Source organism: Vipera ursinii (genome assembly GCF_947247035.1).
Source record: "Vipera ursinii genome assembly, chromosome: 6".
Classification (NCBI taxonomy): domain Eukaryota; kingdom Metazoa; phylum Chordata; class Lepidosauria; order Squamata; family Viperidae; genus Vipera; species Vipera ursinii.
The window spans coordinates 44,746,195-44,762,246 of record NC_139515.1 but is presented as its reverse complement, the minus strand read 5'-3'; positions in this window follow the sequence as shown (position 1 = coordinate 44,762,246).

Below are 16,052 nucleotides of genomic sequence, written 5' to 3'. Positions count from 1 at the left end.
GATCATACATGGAGTATTGTGGCCAGCTCTGGTCATAATTCATTAAAAGGAACATGGACAAGCTGGAGCAAGATCAGAGCTACTAGGATGATAAGGAGTTTAGAAACCAAGCAGAAAGAAAACTAAAAAGAGATAGTAGTGTAATACTGGGCTTTTCAACCTTTTCACCTATTGTACCACTTTTAGGATAAGACAAGATCCGAGTACCACCAGTCGCCCAGCAAGGTGTCAAAAGTTTAACCAAAAAAAGAGGAAAGCAATGATAAAGTACAGGTAGTCCTTGACTTACAACAATTCACTTAGTGACTTTTCGAAGTTACAACGGCACTGAAAAAAGTGACTTATGACCATTTTTCACAATTATGACTGTTGCAGCATCCCCAGGGTCATGTGATTTACATTCGGATGTTTGGCAACTGATTCATACTTACGACGTTCAGTGTCCCAGGGTCATGTGATCAACTTTTGCAACTTTTTGACAATGGCTGGGGGGGCATGGCCAACTCATCACTCAGGTTGCAGGGTGCCTGTGGGGGAAGGGAAATCCGTGGGTCTCTGGTGGAGGGGGATGGGACTGGGTTGGGTGTCTTCCTTCCATCCCTCTCTCCCATTGTCTCTTCCTTCCTTCCTTCCTTCCTTCCTTCCTTCCTTCCTTCCTTCCTTCCTTCCTTCCTTCCTTCCTTCCTTCCCTCTCTGTCCCTTCCTCCTTTCCATTGTCCCTCCCTCCCTCCCTCCCTTCCATCTTTGTCCCTTCCTTCCTTCCCTCCCTCCCTCCCATTGTCCTGTGCTACGCTGCCCAGACCCCAGCCTGGTTTTGGCAGGCAGCGGAGCATTCTCACCACATGGAGCGGCTGGGGGTGAAATGAACTGGCAACATCACGGCCCTGTCTGTGCGCGTGCAGAGGCAGAGGAGAGCACATGCTTGAAGGTGGCTGTGCGTGTGCCCCTCCTTTGCCCAGGGTTGCCGCTTGACCCGCCAGGGCTGGGTGTGTAGTGTGGCTGGCAGTTTTGCGCAGCACTGCCAGGGCGGTGGACAGGCAAGGGGGGCTTCTTCCTCTGGAGGTGGGGGGAGAAAGACACATTCTCCAACCGGCTCTTCTGTCCCCTTCTCTGGGCTGGGCTGCAATCTCGCCCGCTGCTTCTATGCCTCCTCCTTCCTCCTCCCCCCCTTGCAGAAAAAAAGGAGAAGGCAAGCTGTGGAACAGGGGGTTTCCCCCATCCCGGAGGCTCCGAGAAGGGGTTTTTCTTCCTTGCCCACAGCCCCACCCTGGATTGCTGGCATCTTCTGCCGGAGAAATCCCTGTCTTTGCAAGAGAGGCAGAAGTGATCGCCCTTTTGCAAGCAGGAAATCTTGCACGAGAATTGCAGCTGGGGATCTCCCCCCCACACACACACTCTTTCCCTGGCTTGCCCCGCATCTGGGGTTTTCTTCCTTGCGAGGAGACCCGCAAGATTTCCTGCTTGCAAAAGAGCGATCGCTTCTGCCTCTGTTGCAAAGACAGGGATTTCTCCGGCGGAACAAAGCAGAGAGGTGAAGAACGTGGAAGTATGGTAGGAAGGCAGTTCCTTAGCTTCAGTAACCGTGCCTGAAGCTGAATACTTCTCACTTCCATTTCCAGCAAGGAAAAGCAGCCAGCTGCCTCTCCAGCTTCTCATGAGGGGCGGGACTCTGGCCACTGTCAGCGCGGCCTGCAGGAGGCTGCAGGTATCCCTGGCGGTGCCTCTGTGGGCTGGTGCCGACCTCCTTGTTCTGGGCGGCTCTCTTGCCGTGGTTGGAGGGAGAAGATGCTCATGCCTGGCTCTGTGTGAGGCCTGATCTCTGACTATAAGCACAACCGGAAAAAGATGGGCCCATGTATTGGGCTCAGATGCAAGAGAGCAGGACTTTTTGGGCCACCTGTGTTTTGTGCTCAGAAGCTGCCCACACGGAGCATTCAGAAGCCCCGAGCAGGGGGCTCAGAAGGCACTTGGAAGCCCTGCGCAGGGTGCTCGGAAGCTCCATGAGGGGGGATCGGAAGGCTTTTGGAAGCCCCGCGCGGGGTGCTCAGAAGCCTGGCATGGGGCTTCCAAGCGCTTTCCAAGCCCCCTGCATGGGGCTTCTGAGCATCTCCAAGCCCCCCTCGCGAGGCTTCCGAGCACCCCATGCAGGGCTTCCGAGATCCTTCCAAGCACCTGAAGCTCCGCTCAGAAGGCGCTTGGAAGCCCTATGTGGGGTGCTCGGAAGCCCTGCTTGGGGGGCTCGGAAAGCACTTGGAAGCCCTGTGCAGGGCGCTTGGAAGCCAGGCTCGGTATGTGCAGCTACAGCTGAGCTGTGCTCAGAAGCCGCCCATGCAGGATGCTCAGAAGCCCTGAGTGGGGTTGTCAGAAGGCACTCAGAAGCCGCGAGCAGGGGGCTTGGAAGGCGTTCAGAAGCTTTGCGCAGGGTGCTCAGAAGGTGCTCAGAAGCCCCGCATGTGGCGCTCGGAAGGCACTTGAAAGTCCCGAGTGTGGTACTTGGAAGGTGCTTGGAAGCCCTGTGCTCAGAAGGCACTCGGAATCTGTCCTGCTCACGCATACAATCGGCCTCCGCACTCACAATCTTCCTGGCCTCCCCTCTGCCTGATTTGCGCAGCTCCTCCTGCCCTCCCTGCGCCCACCGTTAACCCTCCTGTCACCATGCAGGGTAAGGTTGGTGCCCCCGCCCAGATGCCCTCGTCTCCCCCAAGTGTTGTTTTTACTAACCTGCTTTCAGCTGCATTCCGTTTCTCCGTTTGCTTCTCAGCCTTCGCCACGTGTTTGTGGGACTATCGGGAAAAAAGAAAAAAAGTTCCGTGACACTTTCTAAGTTCTCGCGAGATCTCGCAAGAAGTTAGAAAGTCTCATGGAACTTTTTTTTTTGTCCCACAAATGCGTGGCGAAGGCTGAGAAGTGAATGGAGAAATGGAATGCAGCTGAAAGTAGGTTAGTAAAAAAATGCTTTTTTACATTTTTTTTTACTTTTTTTACATTTTTTTTACAATGCTGTTCAACCTGTGCTACGCGTACCACCAGCCAGGTACTTGTGTACCACTAGTGGTACGCGTACCACCAGTTGAAAAGCCCTGGTCTAAAATATGTAAAAAAAACAACCAAACAATTATATGCTAGAAGGAGCAACCCGTTTTCTGTAAAAGTTGTAAGCAGGAGATTTTCTGCTTTATTTGCAACATGATTACTACACTTCTTCAACAATAAATGCTGCTTATTTTACTTTCTTAAGAAATGAAAGAAGATCACAAGTTCCATAGTGTGACTTCTATCCAGTCCTGAGAAGCCATAGAAGTCCTGTGACCATATCAATGGCTTTTCCCTGAATTTAGAGGCATTTCAAGATTTCTAGGAGCAGACTAGGACAAATATAAGCCAGGGAGTGACTGAGAATACCGAATCTGACAGGAGAAGAAAAAAGACCCAAAATCTTTACCTTAGAAATTTGCTGAAACAATCCAGGTATTGCTCAATTCTCAGCACTCCCAACTAGTAATGAGGGATGCTGGAAGTTGCTGTTCCCTATCCTTGCTGAAAAGAGGATTGCTAACAGCCCAGACAGCCCGTATTGTCGAGCCCCGCAGGCTCGACGTTCAGCGAGGGGCAGTGTGCCATGCCTGTGGGTCCCTGTTGTGATTCAGGGTCAGCCTGTGGGTTCGGCAGTTGGGTCGGATGATTCAGAGGAGGAGGAGGAGGAGGGGTTTGGAGACCCTGCAGAGGACAGTTCTGAGGCTTCGCAGAGCTCTCAGCCAGGCCCCTCCCATCTGGTTACTAATCAGACCCAGCTGTGTGAGCCTGACAGCATGGATGAAGATGACCCACAGCTGGCTCTGTTCAAGGACGCCCGACGCAGGAGGCAGTCAATCAGGAGTAAACAGAGGAAGGCAATGGGGCACCTCGGAAGGAGGCAGAGAGAAGCCACGTCTTGAACTGTTTAAAAGGGGAATGTGTGGGAGGGCTGGTTGGTGAAGGCAACCGTTTGAGCAGCTTCTGTTTTAGTGGTTCGTATTTTGTTTTGCTCAGTTTGCTCTGTTTTGGATCTGTTTTGTGTAAATAAATTTGGCGGGCATACTTCCAGCCTGTTGCCTTTTGTAAAGGGGTTGTCCCTGGCTTTTCTGCAGGGCCGGTAGTAGGCTGGAACAGAACAGTCCCCTTTGGCACATACACCCCTCCCAGACACCCGACAAGTGGCTCCAACGGCCGAGGGAGCAGCCTGGCAGCCGCTGCCCTTCCCGGACAACCTACACGCTCCCAAGCTGCTCCAGACGGTTGCCGGCATCCTCGAGCACCTCCAGGGACTGCGCCTGTGCTGGACGGTTGCCGGTGTATTCGGGCACGTCCAGAGACTGCGCCGGCATGGAGAGGCCTGGCAGGCCGAGAGGCCGGTTTGCCTGCTACTCGGATTTCTCGTGTGGCCTCGGAGACCGTACCTGCACAAAAGGACCCTGTGGACTGGGTTGCCGGCTGCTGCAAGGACTTTCGGCCGTCCACAGAAGTCTCGCCTGCGCAGAACGGCCCTGCAGGCGAGGAGACCGGGTCGGCCAGTATCGCTATGCCCGCAGGGGGTTTTACCAGCAAGGAGACCGGCGCACGGTTGTCATTCTGGGCCTCCTTCTCCCACCAACGGATGGACGCTTTGGACATAGGGGGGGATTCACACCCAATCCCTGCCTACACATGGCTTGCCACTGGGGCCTTTTGGCTGGGGGGTTAAGGGGACAATAATGGGCTGTCGGGGAGACCAAGACCTGGGGCCACGAGGGGAACAGCTAGCATGGTGTAGGGTGGTGGGGCGGGGTGACTTTCAGGGTGGAGATGTTAAGGAGTACGTACCTGGAAGGACAGGGCATGCTGTGCATCGATGAACAGCAGAGGCAAAAAGGGAAAGGGGAGGAGTGGTGTACATATAGGGAGGTGGGCGGATGCTAGCTTGTTGGGCATGGTGTCGGTTACTGTGTTGGTTAGCTATATAAACAGCGTTGGGTGCAGTGAGCAGTCAACGCTGACTTTTTTCCTGCCTTGGTTTGCTGTATTTTGAATAAATCGCATTTCTTTTGTGGGTCGTCTCTCGTTCCTGCTGAGTTTTGTTACTTCATCATTTACAGGATGGGATTTTAACATGTATCATATTCTAAGGGAAAAGAGGCATATCTTTTGGGACAGGTGTTATCTGGGAATTTTATAAAGTGAAGAATGTGAAGTTTTATTTAGAATAGGGACTAATATATAGTTAGTCCTTGGCTTACAATAGTAATTGAGCTCAGAATTACAATCTTAAATTATTAAAATTATTAAGCATATTTGGCACAAGCATGCTAGTTATGCCAATGTTAGTAAGCAGTATTGCTACAACTCTGAGTCTTTTGCACTTTCCAGAAGATTGATGGATATTTAAAATTGCTAAATGAAGTGAAACAATTTAATTACCTCCATTTTTCATGAATCTTGACATGACCACACTCAATTTTAGGACCTTTTCTTTGCAGCAGTTGTTAAGAAAATGCTGTGCTGTCAGGGATCCACCCCTGAACCCTCTCCAGATGCAGATTTGGAGGAGGAGAATGAGTTTGAGTCATCAGAGGAAAGCATGGAGTTGCACAATGGCCCAGATCAGAGCTTGGAAAGTGCTAGGGTGACAGAGCAGGGCCCAGCTGGGTCAGTCGGATAAGTGACAGGCTGAGGCTGAGCGAGGTGAGCCACAGCTGCAGCAAGTTGACCAGGAGGTTCCAGGTGAGGATTAGGAGCATCTGCTGACAGCGAGGAGGAGGTGGAGTGCATACCTCCTCCCGATCTGAGGACACTAGGGTGGAGAGGAGACAGGTGCAACGCTGGTCAGCTAGACTATTTGCAAAGAGGCAACCTCACCCCTCATGAAGGGCCACCAATCATTGCCTACTTACCTTGAGGACTTGAGCATTGCTGGAGCAATATGTCCAGTTCTCTCCCTTGTATGCTTGTGTTGTGTATCTTGACCTGTTTGACTCATGGATTGTTTCCCTGGACTTCATATGTGCCTGTTGGACTTGGTTTACTCACTAACTCTTGTCATGCTGAGATCAGAATCCAAACCTGTGTAACGTGATGCTTTCTGAGGACCTGTTTGGGGGTTTGAACTCTCTCTCTCTCTCTCTCTCTCTCTCTCTCTGTGTGTGTGTGTGTGTGTGTGTGTGTATGAGTGAAAGAGAGAGGGAGAGCAGCAGGGCAGCACATGAGGTCTTTAAGTGAACACAATGGTTGCTAAGCAAATCTGTTTTATCCAATGGATGTTTTATGCCCAAAACTGAAAATAAACCAACACAAATTGTGGTTATGTGACTGCAGGTCACTGCAAATGGCTATAAAGATGGCTAGTTGCCAGTTGCCAACACTCATAATGCAATCACTTGACCATGAGGAGGGAGTGCTGCCATCAAAATTTTGAAATTGAGTTCAAAGTACTTTTTCTGGGGGTCATAATTTCTCACTAGAGAATCTTATTGTATTTTCTAAAATAAATACTCCCATTTTGATATTTCTACAAATTATTCAAAATTTTGTAGGCTAAATTTTTTGTAATATTTTGTAATATTGTCTTATTTTACAATCAATATATTTATTCTCAAATAGTTTAACTTTTAATAGTGAAATGTAATTAGCAAGTATTTTCCACCTCCTACAGATGATAGTTTTTGCTATAATGAAGGCTCAGTTCAGTTTTCAATTTGTATTCCTGCTCCTCAGTTGGGGAAAACTCTTGTCTGAAATACTGGAACAATTAATGGCAATCAGAGTGGATTTGTGCCAAGCTGGAAAGTCTAATGGCATGACTCAGTAAAACCAGCTCTCTGTGAAGTTGCCACTTCCTATCTCCTCATCCTACAGTACCAGGTAAGTCTAAGTAATATTTTTCAAATGATCTCAAAATTATAGCTAATAATGAAAATACAAATAATTCTGCACTGAGAAACTGTATGAAATAAATTTAACAGTGTGATATTGAAGCCTTTGTATAATATCAGTACTAGCAACTTTTGAAAACTGTTATAGAATATATAACAATATATTCTAAACAATAAATAGATTAATGGTTTAGAAAACACTTGCATAAAGAACGTTAATAAAGACGAACAGATTATCATAAACATTGATGTCACATATTTGTATATCATTATGTGTACCAGAAATGAATACTCACAATTATGCAAGTCATATTCATACCAAAATAAACAAACATAGATTACATAGGAATTGCAGTTTTCTGTTCAGGAACTTTCTTGGGGAAATGCATATAAGTGCCTTGTAATATAAGAGAACACCAATGTGCAGAAACAAAATGCAGCATACCAATTACTTAATTAAAAGTTCTATACTGCAATGAAATGTAATTAGAAAGGAAAGCAAAAGGACCAAACAGCAGCAGCCATTTTTCTCAAGCGAAATATGATTTACTTTGACACAAACACATTAGCTGTGCCAATGTTAGTATAGAAAGCAGTATTTCTATAGCTCTAAGTGTTTTGTCATTTTCCTCTCCAGAAGACTGATGGACATTTAAAATTGCTAAATGAACTGAAACAATTTAACTACCTGAATTTCTCACAAGTCTTGTTTAGTGAAAATATAAAATGGCGCAGTACATAAAAATATTAAAAATAGCTAAGATGTCTAGAAAAGGTAAATATTTTTGCGAATTGCCCAGGGATTTTCTTTCAGATTTGTTGTCAATGAACTACATTGCTTCCAGAAAGTATTATAAATAAAACATGCACAGTCCTTAATGGAATAGCTACATGATGTTGTGATACTCTTTCCGGAGGGTTGTACGATTGATTTTTTTAAAAAAAGAAATAACTTTAAAAACATATTTTTGTTCATTCAGCTATTAAAAGTATAATCTGGGTATTACAGATACAAATTCTCTTGAGAAAAACATGTTCGGCTTCTTAACTATAAGCATCTTATAAAATTAACTATAATCAACTAATTATGCTTTCATGGATCCCTCTTTAAAAAAATAAATTTGTGTTTAATATTTTGCAGTCAAATACAAGTATAGACCTGTCTTGTTTTCATTGCTTCAGGAACAAGGCATGAAAAGAGTAAATGAATCTAAGAGGGACAATTGCTTTCAGTATTTAATATTTACAGGCTTTTTAGAAATGCTATTCTTACTGTCATTCTATTTTGATAGTTTCATATTGTAATTATCCAGATCAAAGAGATCTGGAAGCTAAGAGTTATTTTCCAGTGAAAGATTGCAATGATATGCAAATATCATATATCATATGGAGGAGAACCCTGAGAGAGGATGGTGATCTGTAGAGCTTCAGTTAGCTCATTTCAGTACACCACCACCATCACCACCACCACCACACCGTCTGGCTGGGGGATTCTGTGCTTCCATGGCTATTTCTGCTCTGGTTCCTAGAAAAAGCAGAATTTTGCTGTTACAGCCTGTCCTATCCCATCCCATCCCATCCCGTCCCATCTCCCTTTTGTTCTTAATTAATCAAATATCAATGTTATAGAAGTAAGTCTTCTAACAGGCTGATATTCCCAAATGTACAAGGTGGTACTGCAATCAGGCCACGGGAGGTGGGGGGGAGAAGGGTTGTTGCTTGAAAAGGTAGAAAAATGCTGATAACTTGTTTGTCGTATTTTAATACACATATACACTCTTGATGCACATTAGCATGCTTGTGGGGCTTTGTGTTTCCCATGTTAAATCTCTTTGCTGATTTTTGGCTACTGGGAAGGAAGAAATAATTACCGGGATGCCCAAAATGGCATTATCTTTTCCTTGCGTTCTCACTATTGCCATTTTGGGCAATTGGCCCATTGACAAACTGCACTCAACACATTACATGAATAATGGAAAAGACATACTACTTTTTTCCAGTCCTAAAGGGAGAAGTGGTGTGTGTGTGTGTGTGTGTGTGTGTAGGGGGCGGGCTGCTGTCTACACAGCACTTGCTTCTTCTAAAACGGAAGAAAGTAGAGCAGAGCCCTCTCCTAATGCAAGTGTTTTTATTTTCCCAAGTAAATAACAACCAAACATTGCACAGAAAGTAAGATGCATTAACTTTGTGCAGGTAGCAATTATATTCGTCTTGCAGCACAGGCATGATAAAAAAACCACTCAGGGATAGGAGGAAAACACATTGATGTATATATGTGGAGGAACCTCCATGTTTAAATTTCTGAGGTGCTGAGAACAGCCATGAACTGATGGAGCAAAGTTGAATCTCTCCTTACATCATGGGATGACACACAGAGGCAATCTTACTCTATTTCATCTCCAGATTCAGCCCCCTGATGCATAGAATCTATTCTATATAGTTTTCCTCTTCTGGGATTTAAGAACTGTATAGTTAGTTAGCAGTGCCACAATTTAAAAAAAAGTTACTAAATATTCAGTGGTAATTTCTCAAGATAACAAAGTCAGAGGTGGTTAACTATGTAAACTTGATGTTTATGTTCAGAAAAAACCTACTAAAAGAGCAAAAAAGATTTTAAACTGAAAATATTTTTAAAAGAATTAGTACTCATTAGTACTCATTAAAGGTTGGGATTAATTTCTCATTTAATAATTACGTATCTCCTTTCATATTCTCTTTGATCATCCACAAGAAATACGTTTGAAATTAGCAAGCTCACACAACTGTGGTTTTAGGGGAACAGATCACTGTGGAGATACTCTACTCTAAGACACCCCCCCCGCGCGCCCACTAATATAACTAATGATCAGAAAACTTGCCCTTATTTCTTCCAAGAAACCACTTCCAGGAAAATGTTTTCTTTGGTTTTAAAATGAAAAACAGATACAGCAAAAATGTCACTGAGAAACAATAGACTGATTGGCATCAGGTACTGCTTTTCTCGCCAACTCGCTCGTTCTGTCCGCTGGCTAGAGGCTTTAACTCTTTCTGCTCTCGAAATGAGTTGAACCACCTTCCTGACAACGCTGCCAAAAGCATGAAGAGAACATTGCTCAAAGAACTGCACCTAAATCGTCGCGACCTCCGCCGTGGCAAGGACTCCCGCCAGGCATTATAAAGAAAAGACATTAACTACAGCAGCAAAAACCCTCCGCCAACCATCCCCTGACCTTAGCGGTCCCTTCGAGCAGTGCCGGAGGAGCTCGCCAGGGGGCGCTGTGGGCCAGCGCGAGAAGGATACTTCTTCGAAAGCAACTTCTCTGCACTCCCGCTTTTCTCGGCCTGACGTATGCAAGACTATGCAATTCCGAAGAAGCTGGGTGGGCGACCGATTGTCGTAGTGGTCAATCCGCTAGGAGCAAAAGTGGGAAGCTGCGAGTTGCAGTGTTGCGCGCTCAGGTACCGAAGAAAGGACGCGGGCGGCATGCTCTAGAGAAGGTGGCGTATTTTATTTGTTTGCCTATTTTTCATTTTTTTAAAAAAAAATAAAATATCGTTAAACCGAGTTAAAATTGGCTTATGTAGTATTATTTGCTATCTATAATACTCTGGACATTATTACTATTAAATAAAAAGGAAACAGATTACATAGTGTTGCTTTGCGTGTATTTCTCTTTGGGGGAAATAATTGTAGATATTCTCGAGACAATATTTTCTATCTTTGTCTAAAGGAGCGACGGGATAAAGAAATACAAGAGCGTTCCGTGTCGCATTATATTCCTATTTTTAATTAATTTGTGTTAATGTCTGCAGTTTTATTTCAGATGCTTAATTATGAGGCAGATTCATTGCTTTTAAGAAAAGAGTATATCAATCTATGTTAGATATGCAGTAGATCTCACTTTGGGGACCTTGCCTGAGTTTTTAACTTTTGAACATAAACCTAAGAGTTCTCACTGATTTACTAATCAGTGAATTGGTGTCCTGCTTTTATGTGAAATAAACTTACGTTTCTTTCCATTTAATTATTGTATTCAAATACTGGTAGGAAAAAACAAGGATCAAAAAATAACTTGATTATTCAAAGAAATTTTGCTGCTGGAGTCACATCCCAAATCAAAATGGTCTAAATCAACCAAGGTACTTTATCACATTCAGCATAATATCATAAAACCTCCACAGGATGCCTGACTCTTCCAGGCATTTAACAATAATCAATTACCGTATTTCTTTTAATTTAATGTTATCCATTGTGTCCTGCCTGAGCTAATAGTGTTACTCTGTTTAATGGTACAATTCAGCCTATCATCACTTGATCTCAAGATGCTTTCATGCTTTCTCCTTGCCTTTTTTTTTACATTATAGTAGCTTTTCCAAATGTGGAGCCCTCTCTATGTGTTGGAAGTTAGCCAACACATAATAATGGAAGATTGGAGAAATGGGAATCAAGACGATATCTTCAGTTCATTCCTTGGTAATGCTCTGTAAATGTTTCCTGTACATTTTGATCTGGATATGCTCAAAAAATATTCTTCCTGGAAATAAGCCAGATCATTTTGTCAATAGTATCTTTTTTCACATATTTCAATTGAAAGAGAAATCTATTTGGGTGGATATAATCTCATGATGAATCATAAAATACTTTTTACAAGAATAATAATAAAAATACATTGATACTGTATTGGAAACACAGATGCACACACTACAGATCTACAGTGCATTAAGGGCAATAGTATGCACTGCTATTTTGATTTTTAAAAGTGAATGAGAGGTAAGAAATAGATTTCTAAATTATGTTCAAGTGTAGCAATAAAATTGCTTTTCAATCAGAATAGAGCTGGAAGGGACCTTGGAGGTCTTCTGATCAAACCCCCTACTCAAGCAGTAGACCCTATACCATTTCATTTAGGTGGTTGTCCAGTCTTTTCTTTAAAACCTCCAGTGATGAAGTACCTACAACTTCTGAAGACAAGCTGTCCTCACTGTTAGGAAGTTTCTCCTAAATTCCAGGTTGCTTCTCTCCTAGATTAGTTTCCATCCATTGTTTCTTGTCTTCTCGTGCTTTGGAAAATAAGTTGACCCTGTTTTCTTTGTGGCAGCCCCTCAAATACTGGAATACTGCTAGTCTTGTTACCCCTAGTCCTTCTTTTCTCTAGACTGGCCATCCCCAATTCCTGCAACCGTTCTTTATATGTTTTTGTCTCCAAGCCCTTAATCATCTTATTTGCTCTTATTTGCACTTTTTCCCAAAGTCTCAGCATCTTTTTTGTAATGTGACCAAAACTGAATGCAGTATTCCAGGTGTGGTCTTACTAAGGATTTATAAAGTGGTACTAATGTGATCTTGATTCTATGCCTCTGCTTATACAACCAAGGATTGTTAGCTTTTTTGGCTGCTTACCATTTTCTTGCTTATTTTATTTTTATTTCTAGCCTGTCTTTTACATTTATGTTTTTGGTAGGTTGGTCTATAATTTCTTTTTGCGTGAAAACCGATGCAAAGAATGAGTTAAGTAGCTCTACTTTCTACTGCCATCTTCTCTCTTTAGTGGACTGTTTCCTTAACTTTTTTCTTGTTATTTATATGTTGAAAGAAACTTTTTTTATTATCTTTGACTTGTTGCAAGTCTTTGTTCATTCGGAGACTTTGCTTTCCTGACTTTGTCTTTGCAGATTTGGGCTATCTGCTGACAGTCTGCCTTAATTATGTGTCCCTCTTCACATTTTTTGTACTTATCCCTTTTGTCTTTCAGTTTATGAGAGAGATCTTTGTGCAACCATGCTGGGGCTTCTTGGATTTCTTGTTTTTCTTTTTCAGTGGTATTGTGGTGAACTGGGCTTTTATGATCATATTTTTCAATGTTTCTCATGCTTCTTTTTCGTTATCTGTTATCAAATCATTGTTGATGCTTAGTGACCACATAAATTGATTTTCAAGATGATCTGTTTCCAACCTGTCCCATACCTGGTCTTTCAGGTCTTACTGGTGGTCATCCTCTTTTTTAATTTCTTTCCACCATTTTCAGCATAACAAGTTTTTCCAAAGACCTGGATCTTCATATAATGTGTCCTAAGTAAGATAATTTTAGCCTGGTCATTTGTGCCTTGAGTGAGAATTTTGGATTGATTTGTTTGATGATCCATTTGTTTGCTTTCTTGGTTGTCTATGGTACTCTCAAGAGACTTCTTCAACACCAGTGTTCAAAAGCAAATACAAATCTTGCTTCTTCAAAGTCTAACTATGACATTTTTAAAGAAGGAATTGTTAGCAGTCAAATTACCGTAGCTTTTGAACAATGGAGACATTTTTTGAAAGACACACACTGGTCCATAGATGTCAACACAGATCATAAAAATCTGGAAATGCTATAACAGACCAAGGCACTTTCACCCAGATAAGTGGGACGGAGTCAGTTTTTCTCCAGATTTGACTTTTACATCAGATGAGATGAGATGAGTTAAGATAACCTTTATTGTCATTTTTACTGTGAGCACACTGGCACACATTAAAAATGAAATTCTGTTGCCTGCTCTGAAAGCATATATCTACCCATACACATACAAAACATACATATACACATGCTATATACATACATATATATACATATCCTATGCACATATGTAATATATTAATCACTGTCCATTTTGAATACATAGTGGAAAGAGGAAACCTGAGAGTTCACAAGGTTAATACAATGTTTCCTGAAAAGAAGACTCAGACCTTTTTTTTAGCCTCCAAAAGAGGCACCAGGTCTTATTTTCAGGGGGAGTGTCTTTTCCGCTCACCTCCAGCACTGACAGCCCTGCCCAGCCGACCCACGTCTTCTGTGGCCGAAGGAGCAGCTTCATTCTGCAGCTCTGGCCTGTATTTCACAGTCAAAGGCCTTTCCAGAAGGCCATAGCAGCCGATAACCAAGCTATGGATATGGATATAACCCATAGCTTGGTTCTCTGCTGCAGTGGCCTTCCAGAAAGGCCTCTGACTGCAAAATGCAGGTCTGGGGATGCCGCAGAAGACATGGACTGGTGAGGAGAAGCCTGGCTGCAAGGTAAGTGGGTGCGAGGTGCATGGGGCAGCTCCACATTTCCACCCCTGCCCTACCTTAATTTTTAGGTGTGTGCCTCGGCCAAAATCTAGAGCTTATTTTGGGGGGTAGGTCTTATATTAGGCCCACCCCCAAAATCAAGCTAGGGCTATATGGAACAAAACTGTGACTGAATCTAGATGTGCTGTTTCGGATACCACAAATCCTCCTCCCAGAAGATAACAAGGAAAGCAGGTCATGAAGAGGATATGTAGCATCCCAGACAATACTGCGGATCCTGCTCAAGCTTCACTTATATACTATGTCCTGGATAGAAGGAAGTGAACTGCCAATAATCTTTTCTGCCATCCTCACCACTGTCTTCACTGCCTTCCTGTCCGAAGCAGTGATGCTTCCAAACCAGACAGTAATGCCATATGAGAGGATGCTTTTGATCTTCCCTCTGTAGAAAGTGGTAAGGACAGGGGAAGGAAGATGTGCTTATGTGATGCAGAAAATGCAGGTGCTGCTGTACTCGCTTCACCAATGTCTCACTGTTGAGCCACCAAGATAGCCTACTTGTTAGTTGCACATCCAGAAACTTGATGCTGCTAACCCCCTCCAAAGGTGAATTATTAATATACAGAGTGTGTGGCTGTATATGCCTTTTCTGAAATCGACAATGATCTCTAGTTTTTCCTACATTTAAGACACCAGTTCACCAACCCTCTACCCTCTACCTCCTTGTGGTAATCACCCTCATTGTCATCCTGAATAAGGCCCACAACTGTTGTATCATCTGCATACTTCACAATATAGTTGGTGACAAACCTTGCACAACAGTCATGGATCAACAAAGTGAACAACAGCAGACGTAGGACACAACCCTGAGGAGAATCTTTGCTCAAGGAAATGGTGTTAGAAATATTAGTCTCAATTTGCACATATTGGGGCCTATCAACAAAAAATAATCAAGAATCCAGTTGCACAAAAGAGTATTAAAGCCTAAAAGGCCCAATTTGTCTACTAGAAGGTGAGGAATGATTGTATTAAATGCCAAACTGAAGTCGGCAAACAGCGTTCTCACATGAGTATTTCTTTCCTCTAAGTGCACCAAGCTCAGATAGAGAACAGAATAGCATCCTCGGTAAGCAAACTAAAACAAGTCAAAAGCTAGAGAGAAGTTGGATACAATAATGTCCTTTATCAGCCCCTCAAAACATTTCATAATGATGGATATAAGTGTGGTAATCATTAAGACCCATAAACAAAGACTGTTTTTGACACTGGCAAAATAATGGCAGTTTTAAAACACGATGGGACCGCTGCCTGCTGCAATGAAAGATTGAAAATATCTGTAAGAACACAAGCCAACTAGTCTGCATATTACTTCAGTGTCAACTGTCCAGTTGGCAGATCCAAAAAAGACACTCCTGGGACATTACCAAGAGTACAAACTTACCAAGAGTATAAACTGTACTGAATAAACCATATAGGCACAGACGAAGTGAAACCAACTCTTGAGTTTCCTGTGCAAAAGCTAGCATACTTAATTTCCCCCTTTCCGTGTGGGCCATCTACAGTCCATTATGTCCACCAATCACTTCTGTTCAAATTGTTATGGGAACCAGCGAGCCACGCTAGTCCACCTCCCTGCTGTGTTCTTGGGTTGAAGCACTCTCTCACAGGAACAGACGAAGTTCAGATGCAATTGCCCCTATCCTTGCATTCCATCCCCCCTCCTCACTTTTCTTTGGCAAGCTGTGAGCGAATATAGGTGAAAGTGCAAATCACTAAGAACACGCCCAGGGATATTATCTGGGCCTGCTGCTTTCTGAATGTTAACTTTCAGCTATGTTCTCTGGACAGAGGTAACATCAAAACTAAGCGCTTGCTCATCAGGATGGGGCACATGAGGCTATTTGATGCCTCGAATCTTCCAAAAATGTATTCAGCTTATTTAAAAAGTCTGTGTCGCCTTCACAATATGGAGCCACCTTATAGTCTGTAATGGCCTGGATGCCTTGCCACATATGCCTGGTGTTCATCAGGTCCTGAAAAAAGTTCTGAACTTTCTGACAATGCTTTGCTCTTTTTAGAGCACTTTTCAAATGGACTCTGGCTGTCCTAAGTGCCAGCATATTGCCAGATTTAAAAGCCACAT